Raw genomic sequence first — 13991 nt, 5'->3', positions numbered from 1 at the left:
CTTGTCAGGGAACCTAGGAAGCTTCTATCCTAGAAGTTTTGAGTTTGAGGACTTGGAGGAGAGTATTCCCTCAGAGATGTCTAGTAATCTGATGCGAAAATAGATCTGGAGCCTCAGAAATTAATTTGGGATAGAGCTAGAGACTTACGGATTACAATGAATACCTGTTATACTTGTTGCAAGCAAAAGTATAATGTAATAAATTACACCTTGTAAGGGTTAAGCAAAGCTGGGTGGCTCACACCTATAATCTCAGCACTTTGGGAGGCCAAGGAAGGAAGATCACTTGAGCCCAAGGATTTGAGACCATTCTGGGCAACATAGTGAGAGCCCATATCTACAAAAGGTTGGCCACTGGGGTGGTGCACACCTGTGGTCCCAGCTACTGGGGAAGCTGAGCCAAGAGGCTCACTTGGGCCCAGGAGGTTGAGGTTGCAATGAGCCATGATCATGCCACTGTACTCCAGCCTGGGTGACAGAGCAACGCCCTGTCTCAAAACAACAACAAAAGCAAAGACAGTTTATTAAATTACCTAGGGAGAGGATGCAGAATGGAAATAGAGTTTAGGACAGAATTCTGGGGACCCCTGAGAATAAAGGAAGAGAAGCCACCGTGAGGCTGAAGAGGCGCAGCAGCCAGGGAGGAGGAGGAAAGGCAGTCAAGTGTGAGGAAGTGGTTAACAGAGCCGGATGCGGTGCTGTCGAGGGGTTAAAAGCAACGATCACAGCAAACGTCTCTTGAATGTAGTACTGAAGGAGGTCTTGATCTTCATTCTATCATTTCCAATAGTGTGATGGGGGCAAAAGTGTGACCACATGAGGTCGGAAAGTGACTGGGAACTGAGATCCGGTGAGAAGGGATGCAACTCAGAGCACAGGTGGAAGGACTAACCCCAAATGAGGGAAGGGAAACACATGCCACTGGAAGAGAAGGAAAGGAGTAAAGATGAGTGCATTTACATTTTCATTGAGGCAAGATTCTGCAAGACTTCAAATATTAAAGAATGACCCTCTGATATCCAAATTGTAAGAAAGTGCAATTTGAATTCTTTTTTTTTTTTTTTATTTTGTTGAGATGGGATCTCAGTCTCTCACCCAGACTGGAGTACAGTGGTGCGATCTTAGTTCACTGCAACCTCCACCTCCCAGGCTCAAGCGATCCTCCCACCTCAACCTCCCAGTTAGCTGGGATGACAGCTGCATGCCACCATGCCTGGCTAATTTTTTGTATTTTTGGTAGAGACAGGGTTTTGCCATATTGCCCAGGCTGGAGCAATTCAAATTCTTGAGCTGTCTTATATGACAGAGACAGAACCAACATAGATTAATTTTGGCTTTACCTAGGGAGGAACTTGTTAATGGTTATAGCTACTAAAAATGGAATACTTGTGTTAGTGTTAGTAAATTGTGAGTTCCCTGTCACTGGTATGATTGAAATAGAGGCAGTTCAATCAGAGACATTTTATTCTTTACTCTTCAAGAAAGAGTAAAGAATAAAATGAGGTTGGCAGGGTTGAGGGTTGGAAAACAGAAGATTAACCAGAGGTTTTCTAATGTTCCTTCCTGTCCTTGACATTCAACCCTGCAAACTACAGCAAGCATGTTCTGTGTTGCGTCCCATCCCTCTTGATTCCTTTTGGCTGGTGGTAAACATTTAATGCTGCAGACACGGCCTTCAGATTCAGAAGCAATCCTAAATATTTCAGACCTAAAAACTGCATCTTCTTCACGGTGGGGACTGGGATTAGGCCTCTGACCTATGCTTAGTTTCCAGAGTGTCCAAATTGAGGCTTGGGACCCCTGGGTGCCCACAACACTGTAGCTTTCCTCCGAATCACCACAGGTGCCCATTACAAGTGGCACTGGCTCACTCATATGTACCTGCTATGTTTCACATGCTGTGCTAAGTGCTAAATATATGAAGATGAAAGCACATTCCATAAGGATACAAATTTTTATCTAAAAACAGTTCACTGATGCATCCCCAGCACCTAAAACAGTGCCTGGCACAATGCAGGTCTCGATAAATATTTATTCAATGAATGCCACAGACGGTCTTCTTGAATCCAGTTTACAAGACAAGCATATATATTGACAACTGCAGTATAATACAGCAAGTACTGTTATGGAGGCTCACAGGAAGCACAGAAGGGGAGTATATTCCTTAGCCTGCGGATATTTTTTGGTACCCTGGTTCCCAACTAGCATTGGAGCACAAGCCTGAATCCAGATCTGCCTGCTGACTTGCCAGCCTTTGCCATGCTTCTCTACCCATAAAGCAGAACCATGTCGCTCTGCCCTAAACCACTAGCTTCAGTCAAGGTACCCCCTTGGGTGCCTTGGCAACCGTCTGCCATTAAGGCACTGCCACAGTCATGACCAAGAGTGGATATTGCTCCTGACCATAGGTAGGCATTCACACCTACCAGGTTAGATCACACCTACCAGGTCAGAGTCCTCAGAGAGATCAATGCCAATCCCAACAGCAACTTATTAGACATTGTATCTTGGACAGCTGGCTGAGCTCTTAGAGGGCAAGGCATATTGCCAGGAGAATGCATCTAGCACCAGCCACACTCCTACCCCTGTGTTGCCTGCCTTAGAATCCCAGTATGACTCACAGGACTTTCAAGCAAGTTCTCTAGGAATTAACAATCCACCTGCTAGCCCAGCTCATTTGTTTTCCAGCACGTGTTACTAGGAACAACAAAATGTCATCATAAAGAGAGAGGGAGGTGGCGGAAGGAGCATGAGCTTGTGACCCAGACAGCTTGTTTGCCTCATTTGTATGACTTTGGGCAAGCCGCCTTAATTCTCTGGTTCCCCTTCTCTCCCTTCTTTTTTATTTTTCCTTATTTTGACATATCAGATATACAGAAAATTTGCAAGAATAGTATAAAGAATTCCCAGAAATTCTTCATCCAGATTCCCCAAATGGTAACCATTTCTGCAATTGCTTCATCGTTTCCTCAGTCACTGTGAGTGCTTGTGTGCGTGTATACCATGCATCTCAATTGTTTTCTGAACCACTTAAGTAGTTGCAGACACCCTCTTTCCCCTAAATACTTCAATGTGTATTTCTAAAAACAAGGAATTCCTCAAGTAACCAGAGTACAGTTTTCAAAATAGAAAATTAGCATTGAAACAAATACTATTATTTAATATACAGACCTTGTTAAATTTTGTCAATGTTTCAAAAATGTCCCTTATAGCAAAAGAAAATCCCAGATCATGCATTTCATTCAGTTGTCATGTTTTTTTTTTTTTTTTTTCACTCTTCTGCTGAAAGAGAAAGTTGTCATGTTTTTAAAGATTAATCTGGAACATTTTCTGAGTCTTTCTTTGAATTTCATGATATTGACATTTTTATAAAGTATAGCACAGTGATTTTGTAGAATGCCTCTATGGTTGGATTTGTCTGATGTACCTTCAAGGATAGATTCAGATTATTCCCTTTTGGCAGAATGACACAGAGTGATGCTGAGCTCTTCTCAGTGCATCAAATAAGAGGTATGTATTAGCTTGTTTTCACACTGCTATAAAGAAATAACTTGAGACTGAGTAATTTAGAAAGGAAAGAGGTTTAATTGACTCACAGTTCTGGGAGACCTCAGTAAACTTACATCATGGAGGAAGGAGAAGTAAACACCTTCTTCACAAGTCACCAGCAGACAGAAGAGCAAAGGAGGAACTTTCAAACGCTTATAAAACCATCAGGTCTCATGAGACCTCACTCATTATCATGAGACTAGCATGGAAGTAACCACCCCCATGACCTAATCACCTCCCACCTGGTCCCTCCCTCGACACATGGGGATTTGTGGGGATTACAATTCACGATGGGGTTTGGGTTGGGACACAGAACCAAACCATATCAAGTATATGCTGCTGGTTAGTCTCATTGCTAGTAATGTTAACTTTCACCAATTTCTAATGTGGCATTATGTAGTTTTCTCAACTGCTGTATTTTACCTTTCGTATTGTAAGAAAGATCTTGTGGGGATGTTCATTACTCTTTAAACAAGAAGAATCAATTATTATACTGGCTGGCAAATATTGATTTTTATAATTCCAACATTCTTTCTGTATGTGTGAGTTGGCAGTCTCTTATAAGGAAGAGTTTACTTTGTCTCCCAATTTGTTTGTTTTACTTGAGATGTGTGCGATTCAATTTACTAATAGAGTAAAATCCTTTAATTTACTGTCTTTATTTTGATACTCAAATTGTCCCTAGTTTTGCCAATGGGAGCCCCTTCAAGCTGGCTCTTTTACCCTTTGGTAAAATTGAATTCGTAAATTGAATTTCACATGTCATCCTTTGGTATGATGAAATGCCCCAGGTTTATCTTATTCTTTCTGTAAACTACCTTTGCTTGGCCATTTTGTTTTTTCAGAGAAACCTGGCTCTTCTTGGTGAAGAATGGTATTTAGAAAACAAGATCTGATACTAAGAGGTGAACCCCATTGTTAGTGGGATTTCATTTTTTCTAGATATTCTCAGAGGACAGATCTAAGTGAGAAGGGAAAGAGAGAGTCATGGAGGTGGGAGAGAGAGGGATAGAATACATACATGCATACATATATACCTAGAGATATATGTATGTACATACATGTGTATATCTGTATATGTGGGTGTCTTTGTGCACAGTGTATATATAAAGAGGCAATATATATACATACACATATATGTACAGAATATATACATACTTACGTATTATATATATTTAAGATTATGTATGTATATACACACATAACATATACATATATTCTGTACACATATGTGCATACGTATATATTCTCTCTCTATATACATATATGTGTATATATATTCTGTATATATATGTGTATGTATATATTCTATCTACTGTGTATATATGTATACACAGATATGCATATATATGTATATATTCTGCCTCTGTTTATATATATTTTTTCTCTATGCATACTGTGCAGTTATATGCACAGAGACACACACCCACGTATACGGACCTACACATATCTATATCCATTTGTACCAATTTGTCTATGTCCCCATGAGTCATACTGACAGCTACAGTTCTACTTCCCTTTTCAGATTTATCACTGTCTTCTCCAACAGTGAGAACTCTGGATCCCAATATCAACAATGTGTGTATTTATTTATTTGTTCAATTCTACAATATACAAGTAGCTCCAGAATTAGTAACCTATTTTTTTGGGGGAAAAAAGAAAGGTCTACTAATTAGAGTTCAAGATTTGTTTAGTGGGCTTTTTGCCTTTAGTGTGAAGGCAAGTAATCTAGATATTGTGTTCAACATTTGCTGGAGTTAATTTTTTTCTCCCTTCTTGACAGTGATTATATTATTCATTTGATTTTTGTAGGTCAGTTCATTTGTTTCCAGTTGTATTCAGTTTTAGGCAATCCCGCTTCTTTGTGGGTTTTAAAATTTTTATTTATTTATTTGAATGTGGGAAACAGTAACATTATGGGTTAAATTGTTTCTCACCTTCCATCTCCTAATTCATTATTGAATTCCTAAGCTGCAGTACCTCAGAACTCACCCTTATTTGGAAATAGAGTGGCTGCAGGTGTAATCAGATAAGTTAAGATGAAGTCATACTGGAGTAGGTGGGTCAATACGACTGGTAGGACACCAATATGACTGGTATTCTTATAGAAGGGAGAATTTGGACACAGAGACAGCCATGCAGGGAGAACATCATGTGAACTGGAGATACGCTGTTATGGGCCAGGGAACTAACAGAAGCTGAGAGAGAGGCCTGGAACACATTCAATAGTGCATTCAGAGGAAGCACAGCCCTGCCAGCACCTGGATGCAGACCTCTAGGCTCCAGAACTGTGAGATCACAAATTTCTGGGGTGTAAACCACTTAGTTTGTGGTACTTTGTTATGATATCCCTAAAAACCTAACCCAATTAATACAGTTTTAAAAGTCAGGTCTATAAAAAGAAGGTATATTCAGAGAAGTGACTCTTTCCCATTTTCTTCTTTACTTTCTACCCAACTCTTACCATGCCCAGTAGTGACCAATATCTTTATCTTAGACTCTTATTTTTTTTCTTCCTGTGTTTCTTTTCACTGAAGCTAATAGTTAAATGTATATGTTTTTATTTTCTCTGCAATTCACTCTATATTAGTTCACACGGATCTTATTCATTCTTTTGTATAGCTGCATAGTAGTCCATTTTGTAGATGTGCCATTTTGTGTGTACATTGTGGGGAAATCCATTTTGGGTGTAGACATGTTCATTTTGAAGAATAGTTTCTTCAACTATTCTCCTACGTGTAAGCATTTAGGCATTTTCAATTATTTTTCAATACAAACAATGCTGCAATGAATAACCTTGTGCATTTATATTTTTGTACTGGCAAAGGTATATCTTTAGAGTAGATTTCTAGAAGTGGAATTCTTTGATCAAAAGTTAAATACATGTGTAGTTTTGTTAGGTATTGTGAAATTTCCCTCAAGAAGGCTGCGTTCTCATTAGCAACATATGAGAGTTTCTGTTTTTCCATAGCCTAACAGAGTGTGTTATATATTTTTAGATGTTTCCTAATCTAATAATAAATGATATATCAGTGTAGTTTTAATTTGTGTTTATCTGATCATGAATGATGTTAAACCTTTTTTCATCCATTTTTATGCCCTTTTGAAAATTGTTTCTATATTTCCTTATATTTTTCATTTGGATTTTAAAAATCTTTTTACTCTCAATTTTGAAGAATATTCTATATATTACAGAAATTTGCCCTTTTTCTGTATGATAGAAGTGTTTTCATCCAGTATGTCAGTGGTGTTTTTTTACTTTGTTTATGATACTTTTTGCTGTGCAGGTTTTCTTTTTCATTTTTACATAGTTAAAATCATCTATTTTTAAAAATTACATCTGGATTTGGAGAATCTGTTAGGCCTTTCTGAGCTTAAAGAGTAATTCATCCAGATTTTCTTATTGTACTTGATGGTTTAATTTTTTTTAATCATTGGGTTCTTTATCTCTTTGGAGTTTATTCTTTTATGTTACATGAGTTACAGATCTGATGTTATCTTTTTTTCAAATGGCTACCAGTTGTCCCAGAACCATTTATTAAAATTCACTCTTTGCCTTTGTGGTTTAAGATGTTCCCTTTATCATATGCTCAAGTTGCAAATATGCTTGGATTTCTTTCGGGACTTTTGTTCTATTCAACTTGTCTGCCTACTTCTACTAGTAATGTCCTTTTTTAATTATAGAGGCTTTGTAGTATGTTTTCTTCCTTGTTTTTTTTTTTAGACTAAAATGAGGCAAGTATGTTTTAATATCTGATAGAACTAGTATTCCCTCAGAGCTTTTTTTAAGATGGTTTTTTTGGGGGATATTCTTGCATTTTAATTTTTCCATATGAAGTTTATGGATTTTGTTAGTGATATTGCACTAAATTTATAAATTTGCTTAAAGGAATGACATATTCTCATTTTTATGATGTTGAGTCTTCCAATCCAAAAATAAGGACATTTTTCTGTTTGTCCAAGTCTATTTTTACATCTTTCAAGCATGTTTAAAGTTTTGTACTATAGATTTTGAACATTGTTAAATTTATTTCTAAGTACTTTATCTTCTTTGTTGGTAATTTGAATGGGGCTTTCCCTGCCCTTGTGTTCTCCAACTGATTATCATTTATGAAAATGATTGTAGCCTGCTCGAACCTCCAGGGCTGGCCCTGTGGACCAGTTGGCGTTATTTCTTTGGTGGAAACCTAGTCACTATGATGTGGTAGTTGGCATGTTGGCAGCTTGCAATAACCATGAACTTCAAAATGTGATAAGAAGCACCTGGCTGAAGCATTGGATACAGAATCCTGCATTAAGTCAATGTGTGCTTGTCAAGTTCATAATAGGTGCTCATAGCTACTAAGTGCCTGTGGAAGACCAGGAGTGTCCCTACTACTGAACATCACAAATCCAGTTTTGAATCGGGAAATTGCAGCATTCAGTCTTTAAGAAGACACTTCATCAGGGCTCTCTGAAGACCGAGTTGTGAGCATGAGTTTCCAAGTTCTCTACCTGATCACTATTACCAGTCCTGGAGTGTTCTGCAATGCCAATGATGTGGGTTTCCAGAGGAAAGTCACTGTCAACCTTTCTTAGGCAGAACAGGAGGAGGCCCTCTTCATTGTTCACTTGAATCCACCAAGCTATGATGTGCAGGTGAACAACCTTTATACAAGCCCATGGAACAATTCATTTTACCAGAGAGCTTTAAATGTGCAATCGTACGGGAGAGCCAAGACCTCCACAGCTTTGTGTTAAGAAATCTTAATTTTCTTGAGATGTTTTGTGTTAACAAAGTGTCAGTGAAAATGGAGTGGGAATTCTTGGAGTCATTACAGCTGGGGAGGGTGCAATGCCTCATGAATTACTGGAAGGTGTGGAGGGAGTTGGAGTGGTTTTATATAGGCAGTATCCAGGAAGGTGATGCTCTCTTACACATCCCTCAAAGACTTATTGATTATCTAAGTAATCTCCATGGAGAAGATGCTTACTGAAGGAGGAAAACAGCATCTATGATGATAGTTTTTGTGGATGTTGTCCAAACTTATTGAAATATACCTGCAAAATTATTGAACTTTATAGATGGACTGTAGAAACAATCAACTTTGATTTGTTACTAAAGACGGATGATGACTGTGAGATAGGCTTGGAAACTGTATTTAAGAGAATTTCTCAAAAGAATAGGAATGGGTCTAATTTTGGTGGGGATATTTCCGACTGAATTGGGCAGTTGACAGAACCAGGAAGTGGCAGGAGTTGGAGCACCCTGGTCATGCTTACCCTGCCTTTGCGTGTGGGTCAGGGTATGTGATCTCCAGGGGTATGGGCTTGCTGGCAGGCAACTCCAGGAGGTTACTGACCTGTCAGGGTGAAGACGTAAGCATGGGCACTTGGATGGCAGCCACAGGACCTAAAAGATACCCCCACAGCATGTGGCTGTGTGCAAAGACTTGTCAGGCAGGAACTGACAGAACTGTGGAAACTGAAGGAATTGTGTGGTGATTCTTGTCAATCTGAAGCAAGACAACAGGGATTTGAATTAGCAGTGTCTAAACTCGGGGTAGATGATATGGTTTGGCTGTGTTCTCACTCAAATATAATCTCGAATTGTAACTCCCACAATTCCCACATGCTGTGAGAGGAACCTGGTAGGAGGTACTCAGATCATGGAGGCAGATCTTTCCCCTGCTATTCTCATGATAGTGAGTAAGTCTCACAGGGTCTGATGGTTTTAAAAATGGGAGCTTCCCTGCACAAGTTCTCTCACTCTCATCGTCTGCTGCCATCCATGTAAGATTCGGCTTGCTCCTCCTTGCCTGCCACCATGATTGTGAGGCTTGTCCAGCCATGTCGAACTATAAGTCCATTAAACCTCTTGCTTTTGCAAATTGCCCAGTCTTCAGTATGTTTTTATCAGCAGTGTGAAAAAGGACTAATACAGTAAATTGGTACAAAGAGAATGGGGTGCTGTTGAAAAGATACTCAAAAATGTGGAAGCAACTTTGGAAACTGGGTAATAGGCAGAAGTTGGAACAGTTTGGAGGGCTTAGAAGAAGAGGGAAAAATGTAGGAATGTATGGAACTCCCTAGAGACTTATTGAATGCTTTGACAAACAAGCTGATAATAATATGGACAATGAAATCCGGAGTGAGGTAGTCTTGGATGGAGATGAGGAAGCTGTTGTTAGGTGGAGCAAAGGTGACTCTTGTTTGGTTTTAGAAAAGAGACTGATGGCATTTTGTCCCTGGCCTACAGATCTGTGGAACTTTGAACTTGACAGAGATGATTTAGGATATCTGGTTGAAAAAATTTCTAAGTAGCAAAGCATTCAGTGACTTGGGTGCTGTTAAAGGCATTCAGTTTTATAAGGGAAGCAGAGCATAAAAGTTCAAAAACTTTGCAGCCTAACCATGTGATAGAAAAGAAAATCCCATTTTCTGTGGAGAAATTCAAGCCAGCCACAGAAATGTGTATAAGTAATAAGGTGTTGGGAAAAGCAGCAAAGGAGAAAGGACTTACAGAGTGCCTTCATAAGTTGGTTATGAGTAACATATAAACAAGGAACAACGAACTGCAGAAGGCCACAGGAGGCCCTTGAGGAGGAGGGCCTCTCCATGCCTCATGTTCCAGTGCAGAGTGACCTTGGCTCTGTTACCATAAACATTGTGCTCAAGGACGTAAAACACCTTCATAGCACTATGACATAGCGAGACTTGTAGGCTCCTTGTAAGGCCCAAATTCCATCAGCTGTACATAGATAATAAGTTAAAGATAACCACATGTTCTTGTTTTGTAAAACTCCCAGACTGCCACTGTTATCAATCCTTAGGATGACACACCAGTTCCAGCTCACTGATTCACTTCCAGCTCACCGATTCATCCCACCATCACTCCACCCCTATCCTGTAGATCAAAGTGATTGTAATCAAGAAATAGTGTGGATGGTCAGAGCTCAGGGCCTTCACTGTCATCTCCAGAGTAAAGAAGCGATGGACCCCAGCCCCACTTTTTCTCTTAATCTATCTTTTTCTCATTCCTTTGTCACCACCAAACTTGGGGTACCCACAGGTGGTGTAGGGCTGGCTTGCTACATTCTGGTGCCAAATGTGGGGCTCATGGATCCCTACATTCTGGCACCAAAGTGCGGGGCTCATGGATTCCCTACAATAAGGAGCTGAATGTTAATCCCTAAGAGAATGGGGAAAATGTCTCCAGGGCATGTCAGAGGTCTTCACAGCAGCCCGTCCCATCACAGGCCTGAAGGCTTAGGAGGTAAAAACTGCTTTTTTTTTTTTTACCCAGGGTCCCCATACTGTGTTCAGTCTAGGGATTCGGTGCCCTGCATCCTAGTTGCTCCAGCCATGACTAAAAGGGGCCAAGGGTGCAAGCCCTAAGCCCTGGCAGATTCCATGTTGTGTTGAGCCTGTAAGTAAACAGAAGTTAAGAATTGAGGTTTGGGCATCTCCGCCTAGATTTCAAATGTATAGAAATGCCCAGGCAGAAGTTTGCTGCAGTGACAGGGCCCTCATGTAGGACCTCTGCTAAGGCAGTGCAGAAAGGAAATATGGGGTGAGATCCCCTACACAGATTTACTACTGGGACACTGTTTAGTGGAGCTGTGAGAAAAGGGCCACCATCCTCCAGACCCCAGAATGGTAGATCCACTGACAGCTCATGGCCTAAACCTGGAAAACCTGCAGACACTCAATGCTAGCCCATGAAAGCAGTCAGGAGAAGGGCTATACCCTGCAAAGCCACGGGGGAGGAGCTGCCCAAAGCCATGGGAGCCCACCTCTTGCATGAGCATGACCTGGATGTGAGACATGGATTCAAAGGAGATCATTTTGGAGTTTAAGATTTGACTCCCCGCACTGGATTTTAGACTTGCATGGGACCTGCAGCCCCTTTGTTTTGGCCAATTTCTCCCATTTGGAATGGCTATATTTACCCAACGCCTGTACCCCCATTGTATCTAGGAAGTAAATAACTCATTTTTTATTTTACAGGCCCTTAGGTGGAAGGGACTTGCCTTGTTTCAGATAAGACTTTGGACTGTGGACTGTTGAGTTGATGCTGAAATGAGTTAAGATTTTGCGGGAGTGTTGGGAAGGCGTCACTGGTTTTGAAATGTGAAAAGGATGAGATTTTGGAAGGGCCAGGGGCAGAGTGATAAGGTTTGGCTGTGTCCTCACCCAAATCTCATCTTGAGTTGTAATTTCCACAATTCCCACATGTATGGGAGGAACATGGTGGGAGGTAATTGAATCATGGGGCTGAGTCTTTCCCATGCTGTTCTCATGATAGTGAAGAAGTCTCACAAGATGTTATGGTTTTAACACCAGGTGTTTCCCTGCACTACCTCTCTCTTTATTTCCCTGTCGCCATCCATGTAAGATGTAACTTGTTTCTCCTTGCCTTTTGCCATGATTGTAAGGCTTCTCCAGCCATGTGAAACTGTAAGTCCATTAAGCATCTTTCTTTTGTAAATTGCCCAGTCTCTTTATCATCAGCGTGAAAATGGACTAATACAGCAGGCAAATGATAGTCTGAGTGTTTAGCGATAGATTTATGGTCTTTCAGGAGAGTCTTAGACTGGCACTTTCACCTGGAACCAATGTATTTCTTAATGTTTGCACAAATTTCCTTTTTAAAAATCAACTGATATTGTAGCATAAGAAAAGTTTTTATGTATCCATTGGAAGATGATTTGAAAACTCCAAATTGTTTTATAAAAGAAAAAATATTTCTAAAAATAAAAAGTAATTGCTATTGATTGCTGTGTTAATTTAATAGCCTGAAACATTATAAGTGTTTTGAATGAGGTTGCCATTGATTCTCTAAGATTTTCCAGGTATATGATGATAACATCTGCACATAGAAATACTTTTATTTCTTCTTTTCAATTATCCTGGCTCTAATTGATTTCTTTTGTCTGATTGCATTGGCTGACATTGCCAGTACAATGTTGAGAATAGTGAAAGTGGGGGCCATCCTTGCATTGCGCCTCTTATTCAGTGTTTTCCCATTAGGTAAGGCACTGGCTTTAAGACTAAGGAATATGTATATTTTAACATGTTAAAAAGGTATGTAACAATTCTTATTTTCTTGAGGAATTTTTTTTTTTTTTAATCAGAAGAGGGTATTGATTTTTTTCCAAAGGCTTTTTTTTCAGCATTTGTGGAGATAATCATACTGTTTTTCTTCTTTAAAATCTCAACATGGCATATTATCCGAGTGAATTTTCTATTTTTGAAACAATCTTGCATTCCTGAGATAAATTCTGCTTGGTCATGCCGTATTTTTTAAAATGTGAAGCTGAATTCTTTTTGCTAATATCTAGAATTTTTCCAACAATTATTCATAAGCGATATTAAGTTGCAATTTTCTCTTTTTGTACTGACTATACCAGGGTTAAGTGTTAATTTTATACTTGCTTCACGAAAAATGAGGATGTTTTCTTTCATTTCCAATTGTCTGTAACATGTAATGACAGAGCATTGGGACTATCTGATCTCTGAAAATTTGATAGTGATTTTCAGTCTTTCTAGCACAAAATGGGAACAATTATAATATCTCCTTCTAGGGAGTTGTCAGAACAATTGAATTGGTGGACTTGGAAGTGCTTTACAAACAGCACATCTCTAGCCATGTGTTGATTATTACAACAGAGGCAAGAACAAAGCGTAGTGCAGAATGGGTAATTAAATCACTCTCAATTGGGAAAAAGATAGATACTGAGAAGGTTTCATACAAATTATCTTTTAGTTCAGTTTTGAATGAGGAGTAGGATTTTAATGACCCAAGAAGTAAATATTCCAGGTAAAGGAAAGAGCATAAGTGGAGATATTTAAGCTTATGATTATAAAATTTACTATATCTATGTAGTGATGTCCAGCTGTCACTTTCACATAAATTTATTTCTTTGATTCTTTGAGGATGGTAGGTGATATGGTTTGGCTGTGTCCCCATGTAAATCTCATCTTCAATTGTAACTCCCAGAAGTCCCACCTGTCATGAGAGGAATCAGTGGGAGGTGATTGAATTATGAGTGTGAGTCTTTCATGTGCTGTTCTTGTGATAGTGAATGAGTCTCAGTTTCCCTGCACAATCTCTCTCTTTGCCTGCTGCCATCATGTAAGATGTGACTTGCTCCTCATTGCCTTCCACCATGATTGCGAGGCCTCCAGTCAGGTGGAATGCTAGGTCCATTAAACCTCTTTCTGTTGTAAATTGCCCAGTATCGGATATTTCTTTATCAACAGCATGAAAATGAACTAACACAGTAGGATACAAGCTATCCTCATCTTAAGTTCAGAGAGGGCAATGACTTCACGAGTAAGGAACACAGCCTAGCACAGGCACAGAGAGTAGGCGCTTGATAAATATTTGGAGCATTTTCTATTGATACAAAACCACAGTTGATTTTGTTTCATTTACCCTTCCTTCTGTTCCTCTCTTA

At 39.5% G+C, this 13991-nt stretch overlaps 1 pseudogene; it reads left to right on the top strand.

Annotated features, from left to right (window-relative positions):
- Positions 1-2286: 2286 nt before the first annotated feature.
- On the top strand, positions 2287-10361 carry LOC116548990 (annotated as a pseudogene).
- The last annotated feature ends 3630 nt before the right edge of the window (positions 10362-13991 follow it).

The sequence above is a fragment of the Sapajus apella genome, unplaced genomic scaffold (genome assembly GCF_009761245.1).
Source record: "Sapajus apella isolate SASKATOON/1434 unplaced genomic scaffold, GSC_monkey_1.0 scaffold6, whole genome shotgun sequence".
Lineage (NCBI taxonomy): Eukaryota > Metazoa > Chordata > Mammalia > Primates > Cebidae > Sapajus > Sapajus apella.
This window is presented reverse-complemented; position numbering and strand designations above follow the sequence as displayed.